Genomic DNA, 13,186 nt, shown 5'->3' with positions numbered 1-13,186 from the left:
GGCTTACATAATCTACTGCCACATTATTCTCCTCTTATCCATTAAAAAATTTTTTTACGCAACCTCTTTTTAGGTACAGTGATAGCTGAGCCTTTGTTTAATCTACTTTCTATACAGAGTATATTTGTTTATGAATGAAAATCCACTCATTTTCTAAATCTTATCCATTGATAGAAGCTGATGTACAGTTAATTCAGCTGTAATAATATGAATATATTTTAAATACTACAAAAGTGAGAAAAGCAGGTATTGTAAAGGCATGGCCTTAGTTGTTTGGTGGCATTCTGCGAGTTGGTGATGGACAGAGAGGCCTGGCCTGCTGCAATTCATGGGGTCGCAAAGAGTCGGACACAACTGAACTGAACTGAACTGAATGCTTGTACTGCTAGCATTATGAAGGCAAGCCACTATGCTTGCAATTCTATTTGCTGCCATTAGGTGGTGCCGGTTTGTAAATTTAACCTTCTGGGCTTCCAGTGCATGACCATGAGTTTATAGTAAACGTGTGGATCAGATTTTTTCAGTGAAAATTAATTAGTTATTAAATCGCTCAATATAAATATTCAGTCAGTCACTAATTATAGACAGGTCGATACACCACTTTAAATAATATTAAAAAAAATGAAAGTACATAATTATGAGTACCTTTATCCCATCAGACTTTATTATTAATAACCTCACATGCTTTCTTTTTTTTCCTTCAGGGAGAATTTTTCTCTTCCTTTTAACTTTGTGTTTTAAGAAGCTTTAGGCTATACACCTTTATACAGCTTCTTGTAGGCTTTCTTCTATAGCTGTCTCTTCTGCTGACCTAGTTAATTGCTTTTGCTGCTAGTTCTCATCACTCTAAATGACTAAGTCTGGTTTCTTTAGGTCAGGTGAAGTATTATTTCTTGGCATTTTTTATATAGAAAAGAAGCATGTCATGCATTCAGTACAGTTACTCACTAGGTTTAGTTCCTTTATAGCCAGCAGTTACAACATTCTATGCCTTACGTCAATAACACACACACACAGCTCAAGTGCGTGCACCTTTCCCTCGCTTCATGCACTGGTTTCCAGCAATATAATATACACATGTAGATAAGTGCCTGTATCTTCTTTTGGTCTCAGAAAATCCTGTGGTGGTCTCATTTCCCCCAGCTAACTGCCAGGTACTGTCATGAATTCTAACTCCTCCTTTCCTTTGGACTTTGATGCTTGTATTGTTTTGAAAGCTAATTTGCATCAAATAGTAAAGATTATCTATTAACTTCCCTAGCAAGTTCCTGGCAGTTTTATAGTCTGCTTTGTAGAAAGAGGCCAGTACTCTTATTTCTTTTGAACTTCTGAAAGCATTTGTTTCAACTTCCCTTGCAATAAAAAGAATGGTATTAAGTAGAGACACAGTGGCTTCAGTTCTTATGATCACATGTATTCTCATGTGTGAAAATCAAGAGTTTAAATATGAAGAGAAAAGACAGAATGACACTGATAGAGGAAGAGAAGAAGGGAGGGGAGACTGAGACACACATACACATACACAGACGAAGAAGGAAAGAAAGAGAGAGATTAAAACTCCTCCAAGATGTAGAACAAAGTATTCAGTTCTGATCCTTAGAACTGAGCTCTTGTGCTGGCTGTGTCACTAACTTTCTTGTAACTGTCACCAAGTGATTTATCATTTATAGTCCTGATATCTTGTCAGGAAAATGAGGGAATTGGCCTGTAGATCATCATTGCCCACGCTGTGAGTCTGTGACTTGTGCTCATATTAAAGCAAAAATGTGGGGAATGTATCTTAGCTTCAGATCTGCTTGAGTTCATGACTAAACAACTCAACTACCAATATAAGGCACAGATTTTTGTGTGTCTTATTTTATGTGCCTTCATTTTTATAATGAAGATGTATAGGTTCACTCTTTCTCGTTTCCTTTCCTTTATTTCCTGGACCTGCTGCTATCAAGGCAGTGCTTCGCATTTGGGAGACATTGGTAGATATAACACTTTCATATTCACACTAAAGGAAAACAGGAACCCTGGAGTGCGTATTTCTTTCATTCACATAGACATAGTCATTCTGGTTTAGAAGAAATATTACCTTTGGATAAGAGAGAGTATTCTAAGAGGACACAGCTTATCTCTGTATTTCTAGAGTTTGTGGTTATAAAACAAAGGACATTCAGAACTTAATTGTATGTTACCTCTAATAATTTGGAGAGGTAAGGTTATCTCCCCAAATAGATTATAAACTATTTGAGGGAAGGGAATCTATCTTAAATATATTTTTTGTTACTTAAAGACCAAATGTAGTGCTATGCATATAGCCTACAAGTTAGCAATGTACTTCCTATCTGATAAAAAGTTACTGGCTTAATGGCGGCTTAGCTTAGTACAGCGATTTTGATGTTTCTAATGCAACGTGATAGAAACCCAGTGTAGAGGAGCAAGTGCATCACCTAGTGAAGCAGGTCAACACACTGTTGAACAGCCCAGGCTCTGAGCTGGCTCTTCACTGTGCTGAGCTAACATGTTCATCTCCACACTCTCTATTTTCACCCCTAGATCCATCTGGAAAAAAGAAAACAAGTCAGCTTCTTGCCTTTATATTTGCTTGTTTATCTGCAGAGTTCCTCATTTCTTAAGTGTTTGTGTAAGGAAGTTGATGGCTTCAGAGTAAATTCACAGCAAAACACCAAAAAAAAAAGTTGAGTCATTGTAGTCATGGGATGAGGTTTGTCAGATTCCTATTTCCATATTGAACAAGACAAGTCTGATGATTTATTTCAGAAGCACTTTTTAGTGCCAAGCACTGTCCAGAGTGCTTTGTAAATATTAATATTAACACACTTTAATCTGCAAACCAACCCTGTGAGATTGATAGTCATTAGCACCATTTTATGGTTGGGGAACCTGAAGTACAGATGACTTAGATAAGTTGTCCAGGGTCTTTCAACTGGGAGGCAAGAGGTGAGATTGTGAACAAGGACTTCTTGTTTCAAAATTCTATGTCAACCACTATGCTGTGGTAGGTTTTATTTTTTAATTTTTTAAGTTGAGTCATTTCATTTTTTTCTCTTTTTTGTTCTCATAAGTAAGTACCTAGTTGTTTAAAGTTTTCCGATTTTTCATGAGACTTTGTTCAAGTTTTCTTTATAAGGTCTGAAAAAGGTTCTGCTTAAAGATCTGGAAAAATTCTGCTTCCATTTATTCTGTTCATTTTTGCCACCTTGAAGCACTATACCTTTATTTTGATCATATAAAACTTTTTTTCCTTTTTAATTAACTGATGTGCTAATATCTAGTTAAGTTCTACTTCAGTCTCTAAGGATACTGTTACATCAGCTCTGTTTTCTGCCCCTAGGGGAGCTCTTTTCTTTTTTTTTCCATCTAGGTCCTTTGTTCTCTCCCACACTGAATTTATTTAAATGTTTGCTTTGACTCAAGTCAAACCTAAACATCAAATTAATACCGTAATTTGCTCATTTATACATTTTTTCACTTTCTTTAAATGCCTAACAACCAGCCTACCATGTCTGAAACAAGTTCTATGTCATCATCCTGGATCTTGGGTTTATGGAGTGTCTACCTCACACCAGGGATTTTCACATCTGTCATATGATTGAATTCTACTAGGAAACTGAGATGATGAGGTTAAATATCTTGACCAAGGATCAAATCCAAGTCTTTGTGATTCTAAAGCTCATTCTATATGCTACAGAACTGACCTTTTCATTTTCCTGGGCCTTAGTTTTCTCATCTGTGCAATGAAAATAAATGGATTGAGAGCCTATTAAGTTTCAGGTACCAGGCTAGGTCCTGTGCAAAAGTGGTTCACAGAAATAGTCGCACAGCTATCATATAACAGGCTCATGACGAAGAGTTCTGTTTGAGAACTGTTTGATGCCTTCTGCTTGGTGTAGGTGAGAAGCTGCCCCCTGAGAAACAAGTGAGATTTCTCCATTTCTACGGAAGCACATTCTACAATTCTATTCTGCCTTAAAATATATACATTAATAAAATCATGTTGTACCCTTCTTTCTATAAACAGGCTTATTAATTGTGTGGCATCACAATTGTAGTTTGCTAGAGTATTAAAGTCCATGAGAGCAAGCTCAGCTCCCTCTGTGATAACCTGGATGGGTGGGAATGGGGGGATGGAGGTTTAAGAGGGAGGGGGTATTTGTATTCATACGGCCAATTCATTTTGTTGTACAGTAGAAACTAACACAATATTGTGAAGCGATTACACGCCACTAAAAAATTTTAAATGAAACATAAAAAAAGTCCATAAGAAGAGGAAACCTATCCAGTGCCTTGTAGATAGTACCTAAAAGATATTTCGAGGATAAATGAAGGGAAAAAATAATTTTTGTAAATACATGCATTCTTGCACACAATGGACAATTCAAAAATTTTTTTAAATGAGCACTATGTTTTGTATACTGCCACCTTTATTATTTGTATAGTTTTCAACTTAGCATTTATTGAGAATCTAGTTGCTCCAAGTACTGTGCTAGGGGAGGTAACATTAAACATACTTACATTTCTGGCAGTGTTAGCATTATTCTTTTATTCTTGAGTGCACTTATAGAATCTAGAATGTTTTAATAGAATGGTGGAAATGGAAGTCATCTTGTAGTGAGTGCAAGAATGACTGGGAGTGAGGAAGAGGAAGTATCAGCCTTCTAGCAATAAAGGCTTAGGAAGTCTTCCTTGAGACAGACACAGAGCTGAACTGTAGAAAAGTCACATGGATATTTGTAGGAAGATGCCTGAGGAACATGGTCACACATGGAGTGAGTGAATTCCTAAGGATATTATAGTTTGGCCTGTTAGTAACCTTGTGGGCCTTAACATAAGTCATAAGTTATTTTTAAATGAAAGGTATGTAACATCTGAATTCCTAAAATCATGTCATCTATCCATTAAGATTATCATTTCCAAATTTGTTTAAATTTGAAAATAAAATGCAAACATGAGGAGCTGTGACTTACCCATGTTTATACCCTTGACATCTAGTTATATATAACCAAAATTAATCCTTAATAAATGTTTGAGATTTCTCTGGTGGCACAATGGATGGGAAGCCCCCTACCACTGTAGGGGACACAGGTTCAATGCTTGGTCTGGGAAGATCACACATGCCAAGGAACAACTTAGCCCATGCTCCACAACTACTGAGTCTGTGCTCTAGAGCCCTTGAGCCTCAACTACAGAAGCCCACATGCTGTAACCACTGAAGCCCGTGTGCCTAGAGCCCGTGCTCTGCAACAAGAGAAATCACCGCAATGAGAGGCCCACCTCACCGCAACTAGAGAAAGTCCATGTCCAGCAACGAAGACCCAGCACAGCCAAAAAGAAATACAAATAATAATGTGTGAGAATGTATTTATGAGAGACGTTATGGTAAACTATGATCAATATGTATTCAGTAATTGGACATGAGCCATCTACCCTCAATGGCTTAGAGTCCTTCATTTACTTGCCTGAAGCTAGACTTGATCTTTTAGGATTATTTGCAACTCCAGCATTCTTAAAGTCTTTGTCCCTTGGTGAAAGAATCTTTTTTTACTTTTGACAAAACTAATAACGCAAGTTGTATTGTATTGGTGATTACTTATTGGAAAATTGTTTTCTTCCTTGAGGCTTGAATGATTTTAGTGGAACAAGTACAGGTGATGATATCATCCATATTTGGACACTGGGAATTTAAGCTCAGTTTTATGTCAGTGTAAATTGAAGAAGTTTCTATTATGCTGAGAACCTTTATGATCTTTGTGACGTGTGTTAGTCGCTCAGTAGTGTCTGACTCTCTGCAACCCCCATGGACTGTAGCCTGCCAGGCTTCTCTGTCTGTCGAGTTATTCAGGCAAGAATACTGGAGTGGGTTGCCGTTTCCTTCTCCAGAGGATCTTTCTGACCCAGGGATCGAACCCCAGTCTCCTGCATTGCAGGCAAGTACTGTTATTTAAAATAGAATCGAGGCATTTTTATTTCCTTCATTGATATATTGAATTATGCTGCTGCTGCTAAGTCACTTCAGTCCTGTCTGACTCTGTGTGACCCCATAGACGGCAGCCCACCAGGCTCCCCCATCCCAGGGATTCTCCAGGCAAGAACATTGGGGTGGGTTGCCATTTCCTTCTCCAATGCATGAAAGTGAAAAGTGAAAGTGAAGTCGCTCAGTTGTGGCCGACTGTTCGCGACCCCATGGACTGCAGCCTACCAGGCTCCCCCGTCCATGGGATTTTCCAGGCAAGAGTACTGGAGTGGGGTGCCATTGCCTTCTCCAATATTGAATTATATGGCAGTTCAATTTAGTCATTTTAGTCATTCAGTACTGGTGATATAGATGATATCATCTTAACCTAATTTCCTTATCATTCATATAAGATATGCTCACATGATTTTAAATTGATGAACACAATGTGGTAATTGCAGTATAGAATTTTATTTGTTTTAATGAGATTCCATTCACCTGAGTATAAATGTAAATACTCTCTTTAATTCAATGTTTAAGCCATTACTCCCTCTCTTCCTCCTCCTCCTTTTTTGCTTGGCCATTTAAACTGAGTTGATTTTTGAATGATTCTTATCTATAGTTATTAACAGTTTCTTATTTTCCATATATGTTGGTGCTTACCTTAGTGAACAGAGTTCCTTGTTAGTTTGATTTCACCATTTTCTTATGTTTTATTTTCAAATCCTGCTTTCTTTTCAGGCTCTTACTCAGATCATGTCCTGAAATCTTCATGTAGAAAAATCATTTTTATTTTGCCTTCTCTTTTTGATTTACATACTCCAGGTTTTGATATAGCAAGTTTACAAATTATCACAGAGAGAGGAGATTTAAAAAGTGCTGGCTACTTTGCTGTAGTATTATAGCTTCACAGTTTTTTCATAATTTGTCCATCTTGGTTCAGAGTTTTCACTTTGATTCGAACAGCCTTTTTTTTAATAGATAATTTTATTATTGGGGGAGGGATTTAGTATGCCCAAAGGCTTTTATGGCTTCCCTTCTGCCAGCTGGATGCCAGATTTCTGGACCACATGTTCATTTGAATAGGTGATTTTAAACCCAATGTGTCAAGCATTTTCTAACTTATTTGCCGGACATGCATGAAAAGATATATTCAAAAAATTTTAAGCAATTCAGTATCCGCTGGCTTCCATGATAGGCAGTAATGAGCTTTCATCTTGTAATTACAGGAAGCTGGGAAGAAAATTGAGAAACTGGTGATTTTTAGATTAGAATCCATGACTCTATTACTGTGACATCTGAGAACTTTAAATATTGAAAAACTCAGCACCACTATTTGGTGACAAGTCTGGAACTGAGATTTGTGACAGATTTTGTTTTGAAATTAGACTTTAACATTGCTCCTTAATATTATCTACTTCATAGAATATTGGGATGATTCAATGAGATAATGAATATAAAACTCTTAACACAGTGTCTGGCACAAATAGAGCTGTGTTAACATTGAGAAATACCAGTTGTTTAATAACTAAGATACCACTTTAGAATACATCTTAAAGTCTGCTCAGCAAAACACTTATCCTTCTCATTGTGTTTAGTGGTTATTTTGTGAACCCTAAACACACTCTTGGAATTTTTTACTCAATAAAATTTCCAGTATCTCAATTGATTTGAAATTTATATAAAGAATATTTTTAATGGAGTAGTTGGTATATTTATTCTGACCACAGAGGACAGAAGGAGAAATGGACTCATAGACAGAAGTAGGAAAAGAGAAACCAAAACCAAACATTGGGTTAGCAGGAGGAAAATGCCAGATTGTATATGTTTTGGCTAGCAATAGGCTGTGGCCAGGAGGATCAGATGGTTATAAGCATGTGAGCTCAGTCTGATTCTAAAAAGGTTATAAAAATTAAAGAAGACCAGGTAGACCATAGTAGAAAAGTAGAGTCTAAAGTTTGTCTACAGTAGAGAGGCAGTTTAGACAAAATCATGTGTGCAAAGGTGGTTTTCTTTGAAACTGAAAGAGGGTGTTGAGGCAGTTGCATTGAAATTAATGGAAGACACAGGCCCACTGGGGTCAATAAGTCCTTATAATATTAGTGCCAAGGGATTACCTTTTCCCAGGGATTCAAGGCTTCAGAGAGCACCCTTCTGTTTTTCAGAAGTGTGAAATTCACCCATAGCCAGGATTTAAGCTCAAACATGGAAACGTGATGTCAGTGAAAGGAACTAAATGAATTAGGACAATTGGGTTAAATGTTTGGAATCTGCCTACCCATCTGACCACAAGATATCAGATATGATGAAATCAGACTATGCACTCTTCATGTGTAAACTAACAATTTTCAGGCATTTTAGCCAAGTAGATGAACCTTTCTGGGCCTCTGTTCAAGGCTGAAGTAATCAATAGTTTACTTTGCTCCTTACTGGCTTTGATAATTCTGCTGTAATTTACAGTTATTTGGGGTTGTTTTCATATTTGATATGGGCTTGATTTTTCTATGCCTTCCTTTTTAAAATCTGAAATCTGGATTTAAACTATACACCTTACAGAAGTAGAAACATAAGTTATTTTCTCATTTATTGAGGCAAGCTAGAATTGAAGTTGATAGATTTCAGAATTGTTCTTATAGAAGATGAGTATTATATTTCAGGGTTTAGGTGTTGCTTTCCATTCTCAGGGTACAATTAAAGAGATCTTTTTTCCAGTTCCTTTCAACTTTTTGTAATCTTTCCTTTGAGACTTGTTGACACTGACCTTGAAAGATAGAAGAGAACTATTCTACCTGGGCCAGGAAGACAACTGTATAATGATAGTATTATAGTTACACATCTTTCTTTAGTGTTAGCAAAGCCATTTACTACTTGTCCAAAATTCAGTTAAAAGATGTTAAAAGAACAACCTATTTTACATTTTCTCTAATTTTTTTTAAATAAAGAAACACTCATAATTTCCAATCTAGTATAAATCACTCTGAAATATCAAGCAAGAAATGGAATTCTTATTTTAGAGGCCGTTAAGGATATTCTCAGGACAGTATAAAGTTTAGGAAATAGAGAACTTAAGATTCTGTCCTGTCTGTTCTTCAAACTCTTCACTTTTAATTCTTTTTAAAAATTTCGATTTATTTAAGCAAACAAATAAAAATATTCATCCATTTCTGCCACCCTCACCCCTGGCAGCCACCAATATGTTTTCTGTATGAACACTTTGGTTTTATATATGTGTATGTATGTATTTTTTTCCATATGTAAGAGATCATATGGTATTTGTCTTTCTCTGACTTATTTCACTTAGCATAAGGCCTTCAAGGTCCATTCATGTTGTCACAAATGGCAGGATTTCATTTGTTTTTATGGCTGAATAATATTCCACCATATATACATGTATTTCACAGTTTCTTTATCTATTTATGTACACTTGGGATCTTTCTATACTTTGGCCAGTGTAAATAATGCTGCACTGAACATGGAGGTGCATATATATCTTCAATTTAGTGTTTTTGTTTTCTTCAAATAAACACCCAGAAGTGGGATTGCTGTATCATATGGTAGTTCTATTTTTAATTTTTTGAGGAACCTCCATACTGGTTTGAGTGCACTAATGTTCCTTTTTCTTCACATCCAAACCAACATTTGTTATTTCCAGTCTTTTTGATAATAGCCTTTCTAACAGGTGTGAGGTGATAGCTCATTGTGCTTTCTCTGATGATTAACAATGTAGAGCATCTTTTCATGTATCAGTTGGCCACCTGGATATCCTATTTGGAAAAATGTCTACTCAGATCTTCTGCACATTCTAAAATCAGATTCCTTGGCTTTTTTTTTTTTTTTTTGCTGTTGAGTTATACGAGTTCTTTATGTATTTTGGATGTTAGCCCTTTATCAGATATATGATTTGCAGATATTTTCTCCTATTTGGTAGGTTGCCTTTTTATTCTGTTGTTGGTTTCCTTTGCTGTGCAGAAGCTTTATATTTTAGTGTGGTCCCACTTATTTTTTATTTTGTTGCTTTTATTTTTGGTGTCAGGTTCAAAAAATCATTGCCAAGATCTTTGTCAAGGAGGTTACCACATATGTTTTCTTCCAGCAGTTTAGTGGTTTCAGGTCTTATATTTAAATCTTTAATCCATTTTGAGGGAATCTTTGTGTGTGGTATAAGATAATGGTTTAGTTTCATTCTTTTGCATGTGGTTATCCAGTTCTCCCAACACTGTTTATTGAAGACACTATCCTTTCCTCATTGTGCATTCTTGGCTTCTTTTGTTAGAAATTAATTGACCATGTATGAGTGGGTTTATTGATGGGCTATCTATTCTTTACCATTGAACTGTGTGTCTGTTTTTATGGAATACTGTAATTACTATAGCTTTGTAATATAGTTTGAAATCAATACCATGGAGTGATGCCTCCAGCTTTATTCTTTCTCAAGATTGCTTTGGCTCTTTGGGGTCTTTTATAGTCCCATACAAATTTTAGGACTGATCCTCTATTTTTGTAAACAGTCTCATTGGAATTTTGATGGGGCTTGTATTGAACCTGGATATTGCTTTGGGTGGTATCGACGCTTTAACAATATTAATTATTTCAATCCATGTGCACAGAATATCTTTTCATTGATTTCTGTCTTTTAAATTTCTTTCATAATGTCTTATAGTTTTCAATATATAGGCCTTTTACCTCCTTGGTTAAATTTATTCCTATGTATTTTCTTCTTTTTGATGCAATTGTAAATAGGATTGTTTCCTCATTTTCTCTTTCCAGTAGTTCATTATTAGTGTATAGAAACAGAGCAAGCTTTTTTTGTATTGATTTTGTATCCTACAACTTGTTTGAGTTCACTTACTAGTTTTAAAAGTTTTCTAATGGAGTTTTTAGAGTTTTCTATATATAATATCACATCATCTGCAAATACTTTTTCCCATTCAACTTGGATTTCTTTTTGTTTCTTTTTCTTGCATAATTTCTCTGGATAGGATTTTCAGTATGACATTGAATAAAAAGTATCTGAAAATGTCACTTGTCTTGTTCCTCATATTAGCAGAAAAGCTTTAAGCTTTTAATCATTGAGTATGATATTAGCTGTGGGCTTGTTGTATATGGCTTTCATTATGTTCCTCTATACCCTTTGTTGAGAGTTTTTATCATAAATGGGTCCTGAATTTTGTCAAATGATTTTTGTTGAGATTATCATATGATTTTTATCCTTCATTTTGTTAATGTTGTGTAGATGTTAAACCAGCCTTCTATCCCTGGAATAAATCCCACTTGACCAGGATTTTTAAAATAAATAAATAAAAAAATTAAAAAATAAAATAAAATAAATTTCATTGAGGTATAATTGACATACATTATATTAGTTTCAGATATATTGCATACTGATTTGGTATTTGTATATTATTTGAAGGTGTATGATCTTTTTAATGTATTATTGAATTCAGTTTGCTAGTATTTTATTGAGGATTTTTGTATCTATGTGCATCAGGGATATTGACCTATAATTTTCTTTTCTTGTGGCAGTTTTGGCTGGTTTTGACATCAGGGTAATGCTGCCCTTGTAAAATGAGTTTGGAAAAGAACCGTTCTCTTCTATTTTTTGGAAGAGTTTGAGATGGATTGATACTAATTTTTCTTTGAATATTTGGTAGAATTCACCAGTGAAGTCATCTGGTCCTGGACTTTTGTTTGTTGGGAGGTTTTTGATTACTGATTCAATCACCTTATTTGTTATTGGTCTGTTCTGGTTTTCTGTTTCATCATGATTTGGACTTAGTTAGTAGTGTGTTTCTAGGAATTTATCCAGTATTTCTAGGTTGTCCACTTTGCTAGTGTTTAATTCCTCATAGTAGTCTCTTATAATCCTTTGTATTTCTATGATATCAGTTGTAATATCTACTCTTTTTATTTCTAATTTTGAGTCCTCTCTTTTTTTTCTTGGTGAATAACTCTTTACTAAAGTAGCCAGCTTTCCAATTAACTCTAGGCAATTAGCTTACAGATATACATTACAGTCATGTGTATAATGTGAATGTGAAATCATGCCTCTAGCAATAGTAACTTCAGAGATAGAGGATAGAACTCTTGTGTATTCTTGCTCAGGAAATTTACTTTCCCAGAAAACTCCCTTCAAGTCGACTAGAACTTTGGGCATTGATGTATTAAATTACTTGAACCTTGAAATCAGGATGTGTTTGGTCCTCATCCAGCTTTTTTATCCATAAAGCTTTTTTCCTCTATCCTTTCACTAGTCTTATAAGTGCTCCTAAAAAGGATCGGAGGTTTTGTACTGAGATTGAGAGTCTGAATTTATTGGACACAATACCAGTGATGAAGTCAGGTAAGGATGCCTACCTAGATAGTGATGAATCCCTTTACATGATCAAATCACTTATATGCTACTTTAGTTTACCTCTCTGACAATAGTCATTCTTATGTGACTCACAAATTTGACTAAAGAGTTCCTTGAGCTGTTTGTAAGTATTTAAAGGATAATTAAACATTTTGTGATAGCTTCTGATGATTGTTTTGCAATTTGTGCACGTGTGTGTGTGTTGGTGAATAATCAGTGTTCAACCAAATCTTATCAGTGAGTAAATTGGCCATGAAAATTCAGTTGAGTTCAATTCAGTATGTACTTTGGGAGGAGTGTGAACATTTTCCAGTCACTGAGGTGCTGGTTAAAGTCCTGTAGCAAGAATTTACAGGATGCCATTACAGCCAAAAAATTGCTATCTAAATGTAATTCCTGGCATGAGCTTGTTCTGTGACAAAATCTGAAAAAAAAAATGTCCTTGTTGAAATTTCAACTATGTTTTTAAAAGGAATTTAAAAGATTGAGATTGAAAAGCATTTGAGCTACTTTGTAAAATTGGAATAGTTATGTGACCTTAATGATGGGGGTCGTTGATAAATGTGTAATTAAAATGAAAGCAGGAAGCTGCACTTTCCATTTGTTTTTTTATCTACTTTTCATGCCAGCCTGACTTGAATCATTGCCTGTCCTATCCTCCCAAAGCCTGTGAACTAGAGAGAAACACTCTGGCTCCCACCCACTTCTATCTCATCTTTTCTTCTTCCAGAGTGTGTCAGGTATGTAAACTTTGCTCTGATAGTGTTGTGGGCTCCTTAAATAAAACAATTTTTCAAGGGCGGATCATTGTTAACCATACTGTGTTTATGGCCACTAAGTTTCTACTCTGCTTAAAATCTTTGAGAAAGGTT

The sequence above is a fragment of the Oryx dammah genome, unplaced genomic scaffold (assembly GCF_014754425.2).
Source record: "Oryx dammah isolate SB20612 unplaced genomic scaffold, SCBI_Odam_1.1 HiC_scaffold_23, whole genome shotgun sequence".
NCBI lineage: Eukaryota > Metazoa > Chordata > Mammalia > Artiodactyla > Bovidae > Oryx > Oryx dammah.
Note: the sequence above shows the minus strand (reverse complement) of the source record.